The following is a 6,091-nucleotide window of genomic DNA, read 5'->3' as shown; positions in this document are numbered from 1 at the left end:
TAACATCAGCAATGGTATCCTTCTTCCACATTCTCTCCCTAATCCGGCTGGAACTTCTGGGAGTTCTCTGTCAATGTACTGCTGTAACCACTTTTGAATGCTCTTCAGCAAAATTTTACTTGAGTGTGACATTAATGATATCGTTTGATAATTTCCACATTTTTTGGATCACCTTTCTTCGGAATGGGCACAAAAATGGTTCCCTGTCAGCTGGTTGGCCAGGTAGCTGTCTTCCAAATTTCTTGGCATGGATGAGTAAGTCCCTCCAGTGCCGTATTTGTTTGTTGAAACATCTCAGCTGGTATTCCATCAATTCCTGGAGTCTTGCTTTTCTCCAATACCTTCAGTGGATCTTGAAATTCTTCCTTCAGTGCCATTGGTTCTTGATCATATACTTACTCCTGAAATGATTCAACATTGACTAATTCTTTTTGGTACAGAAACTCAATGTATTTCTTTCATCTTCTTGCTGGGTTATTGAATATTTGCCCATAGAATCCTTCAAAATTGCAGCTTGAGGTTTGAATTTTTTCTTCAGTTCTTTCAGCTTGAAAAACGTTCAGTGTTTTCTTGCCTTTTGGTTTTCTAACTCCAGGTCTTTGGACATTTCATTGTTATTCTTTACTTTGCCTTCTCCAGCTGCCTTTTAAAATTTTCTTTTCAGCTTTTTCACTTCATAATTTCTTCTTTTAGCTTTAGCTACTTGACATTGAAAAGTACATTTCAGAGTGTCTTCTGACATCCATTTTGGTCTTTTCTTTCTTTCCTGTCTTTTTAATGACCTTGCAATTTCTTCATTTATGATGTCCTTGATACCTTTCCACAACTTTTCTGGTCTTCAGTGATTAGTGTTCAATGTGTCAAATCTATTCTTCAGATGGTCTCCAAATTCGGGTGGAACGTACTCAAGATCATATTTTGGCCCTCATGGATTTGTTCTAATTTACCTGCATATGAGCAGTTGATAGTCTGTCACACAGTTGGTCACTGGCCTTGTTATGACTGATAATATTGAGCTTTTCCACCATCTCTTTCCACACATGTAGTCAATTTGATTCTTGTGTTTTCCATCCAATGAGGTCCATGTGTATAGTCACCATTTATGTTGTACAGAAAAGGTATTTGCAATGAAGAAATCATTAGTCTTGCAAAATTCTATCATGGGATCTCTGGCATTGTTTCTATCACCAAGGCCATATTTTCCAACTACCAATCCTTCTTTGTTTCCAGCTTTCACATTCCAGTCACCAGCATTTATTAATGCATCTTGATTGCATGTTTGATCAATTTCTATTCTGTAGCAAACTAAAATGAAATTGAGAGGGTCTATGGTTTTTCCAAACCTAAATTTGATGAAACTTTCAAAAGAAGAACAAATCAAGACAATATATTTGATGAATTTTGCTCTTTAAAGTATTTGTAACAGGTTCTCTGGAAGATGACAAATTAAATACAGGTGAAATCATTTGAGCTGAAATATCTACACATTTCAGTATGAAAAACACTAGATTTGGGAACATCCTCCACTAAGCAATTTTTTTGTTTGTTTTGTTTTCTGAGCTCACCAGTTGTCTCAGGATCTTTAAAAAAAAAAATTTTTCTTTGTGGTCTACAGAGAATAGTCAATGAGCTGTCAAAAAAGTTTTTAATTTATTCTCCATAAATTGTGACTGTGAAAAAATTGTAGGTAATTTTCTAGAAACACTTCAAAAGTATAAGAACATGTTTTATAAAATTACAATCTTCAGAAAAATACCCATGACCTAGTGTTAGAGATCCTTTCTACTCAGGAAATGAGTGTAATGTATGTTTGCTGATCTATTTGAAAAAATTCGACCGTGCCATCAAAGACAAGCATAAACACACAGTTTGGTTAAAATTTGTAAAGTGTTCAATGAAGATGTTAGATAGTAAAAGTAGATAGAATTAAGTGGGACATAAGTTTGTGGAACATAGAAGGGCATGGAAAAACTAAGCAGCATCATATTCATAAGATAATGAATGTTTGTGAGACCTTCAATATTTACGAGACTTTAAATCAGACACTCTTTGGTGACACCCCTCTGGACCAATGTGCTTTCTGCCCACAAATATAGATAAAAGAAAAATTATGTACGTCATAAAATCAGATATATGTAAGGAAAGAAGAATGTTAGAGAAGGAATAAATGAAGGTAAAATGAATATTTTCTTTTTCTTATTCTTAATTAATCTAGAACAGTTTTTTAAAGCTATAATAGTAGCTATGTACTTTATGAAATAGCTTATGGATGAATGAAATGAATGCTAGCAATGTAGTAAGTGATAGAGGGAGGAAGTGGGAATACTCTGTTATAAGGTAGTTGCACTAACCATGAGGTGGTATAGTGTTATTTGAAAGTGGACTTAGATTAGTGGTAAATGTGTATTGAAAACTGCAGAAACCACTAAAAAAATAAAATAAAAAGAATAATTGGCATGCTAAGAGGAAAGAAAATGGGATCATATGAAATGCTAAATTAAAACTAGAGAGGCTAGAAAATAGAGTAGAAGACGAAACAAGAAGGAAAGAACAAGGACACAGCCCATAAAAAGCAAAAAGTCACAAATATCGTAGATATTAATTCAAAAATATTAATAGTCAATTTAAAATGAATGGTCTAAATACACCATTAAAAGACAGAGACTGTCAGAATTGATTAAAAACAAACAAAACACAGAAAAGACAAAACCCTTCTATATGTTGCCTACAGGAAACCCACTTTAAATATAAAGACACAGATAGAAGTAAAGAGATGGAGAAAGATATACCATGCTCACACTAAACACTTTAAATATAAAGACACAGATAGAAGTAAAGAGATGGAGAAAGATATACCATACTCACACTAAACAAAAGAAAGCTGAAATAGTTATATGAGTTTCAGACAAAGCAGACTTCAGAACAAGGAAAAATGTTAGGGATAAATATGGGCATTATGTGATAAAAACAGGTCAATTCACCAAGAAGACATAACAATCCTTAATGTATATGCACTTAAGAACATAGTGCCAATATATATGAGGCAAAACTAAAAAAACTGCAAGTAGAAATACATAATTCCACTATTATAGTTGGAGATTTCAATTCCTCTCTATCAGTAACTGACAGACACAGCAGGCAGAAAATCAGTAAGGATGCTATTGAGTTACTGGATTGAATGATATTTATAGAAAATGTTATCCAACTGCAGCAGAACACATATTCTTCTCAAATTCACATGGAACATTCACCAAGATAGATCACATTCTGGGCAATAAAACATCCCTTAGCAAATTAAAAAATATAGTAATCAGACAAAGCATACTCTCAGACCCCAATGAAATTAAGAAATAAATCAATAACAGAAAGATAACTAGGAAATCCTAAAATATCTGGACATTAAACAACACACTTATAATCAACACATGGGTCAAAGAAGAAGTCTCAAGAGAGAGTAAAACATATTTTAACTAAACAAAAATAAAAAATGATCAAAATGTGTGTGATGCAGTGAAAGCATTGCTTAGAGTGAAATTCATAATATTGCATGTATATATTAAAAATGAAGCAGGCCTAAAATCAATAATCTAAATGTTAGCCTTAGGAAACTCAAAAAGAAGAGCAAATTAAACACACTGTAAGCTGAAGAAAAGATGTGATTAAAATCAGAGCAAAAATCAATGGAATAGAAAACATGAAAATAATAGAGAAAATAAGTGAAGCCAAGTGCTGATTCTTTGAAAACATCAATAAAATTGATAAATCTTTAGACAGGTTAACCAAGACAAAAAGAAAAAAATATATAAATTACTAGTAACAGAAAAGAATGAGGGGGTCATCAAAACTGATGCAATACACATTGTAAGGATCGTAAGGACAATTCTATGGCCACAAATTTGATTGCTTAGTTGAAATGGGCCAATTCCTTGAGAGACAATCTACCAATACTCACAGAATGAGGAGATGATATTCTGAATATATCTATATCCATTTTAAATATTGAATCAATAATTAATAACCTTCCAAGAGAGAATGCACCAGGCCCTGATGGTTGCATCGGAGAATTCTACCAAACAAATAAGAAATAATACCAATTATCCTCAATTTATCATAGAAAATAGTAACAGAGAGAACATTTCCCAACTCATCCTTTGAGGCCAGAACTACACTAAGATCAAAACCAAACCAAGAATTTATAAAAAAGGAAAAGGCCAGACCCACCACTCTCATGAACAAAGATGCATAGGACTAAATGTAAAATGTGAAATGATAAAAGTACCTAGACGATAACATAGAAGAGATTTTACACGACTCTCAGTTTGGCCATGGGTTTTTATATACAAAAATGCAATTCTTGACAGAGAAAAAGATAGATTGATGTTGGACTTCATTAAAAGTGAAAATCCTCTGAGAAAGACATTGTTAATAAAATGAAAAGACAAGTGACAGGCTGAGAAGAAACATCTGCAAAACACAAATCTTTTAATGGACTTGCATCCAAAGTATTCAAAGAACTCTTAAAACTCAATGGTGAGAAAACCACTCAGTTAAAAATTTGTCAAATATCTGTACAGACACTTCATCAAAAAAGATATACAGATGGCAATTACACATATAAAAATATGCTCAAAATTATGTATCATTAAGGAACTAAAAATTAAAACAACAATGGATACTATTACACATCTATTAGAATGGCTAAAATCCAAACCCCTGATAACACTAAAAGTTGGCAAGGATATGAAGCAACAGAAACTCTTATTCATTGTGGTGAGAATGCAAAATAGTACAACAGCTTTGGAAGGGAGTTTGGCAGTTTCTTACAAAGTTAAACATAGACTTATCATATGATACAGTAATTACACTCCTAGCTATTTACCCAAGTGAATTAAAAATGTATGTCCATGCACAAATCTGCTAACACATATTTATAGTAGTTCTATTCCAAAATTGCCAAAACTTGGAAGCAAACAAGAGGTCATTCAATAGGTGAATGAATAAATGCACGGTGGTACATCCATACAATGCAATATTATTCACTCATAAAAAGAAATACATTATCAAGCTAAAAAAAAAAAAAATTGAGGAAATTTAAATGTATATTGCTGAGTGAAAGAAGTCAATCTTAAAAAACTACACACTCTATGATTACAACTATGACATTCGAGAAAAGGCAAAACTATAGAGCCACTATAAATATCAGTGTTTGTTAGGGGTTCAGGGGTGGGGTGGAAGGGATGAATAGGTGCAACACAGGGCATTTTTAGGACAGTGAAACTATTCTGTATGATACTGTAATGATGAACACATGGCATTAAACGTTTGTAAAAACCCATAGAATTATATAACACAGACAGTAAGCAGTAGTACAAACTACAGACTTAAATAATGTTATCAATATTAGTTCATCAATTGTAATAAATGTACCACATCAATGCAAGACATTAATAATAGGGGGACCTGGGGGTGGAAGGAGAGGGAATATATGGGGAATCTTTATACTTCTGAACCATATTTCTGTAAACTTAAAACTGCTCTAAAAAAAATGAATCATATTAATTAAAAAAAAGAAAAATGTTCCAAAGGTTTTTGTTTGTTTGTTTCTTCCTTTTTTTTTTTGGTATTTTTTTCCCCTAGAATCTTTTCAATGCAACGTTAATTGTTTTACCTTCATATTTTATAGTTTTTCTTCTTCAACTGTGTCATCGAGTGAGAATTATAGCTCAGCAATTTGTCAGTGACTTTTGTGCCTTCCAGGTCTGTATCTTAACATTTGCTGGATCCAGATGAATAGAATAGACGACTTTGGCCCTCTCAAAAGAAATAACAATGTCAACCTCACACTTGTTTTATGACAGAAAATATTTGCCATCATAATTTTCACTTGAAAGATATATTTGTCACTTCTTAAATGTCAGCTCTAATATAAAGGAGATATAAATGATATATTTCTTTATAGCCATCAACCCTTTAAGGTTATGACATGGTGTGACATATTTATCATGATAAATATTTTTACTGGTGTCTTGAATTCTGTACTGTTTTTGAGTCTGAGTTCATTTTATTCAGAATTATGCAAATTTTTATAGCA

Source organism: Elephas maximus, chromosome 8 (assembly GCF_024166365.1).
Source record: "Elephas maximus indicus isolate mEleMax1 chromosome 8, mEleMax1 primary haplotype, whole genome shotgun sequence".
Lineage (NCBI taxonomy): Eukaryota > Metazoa > Chordata > Mammalia > Proboscidea > Elephantidae > Elephas > Elephas maximus.
This window is presented reverse-complemented; position numbering follows the sequence as displayed.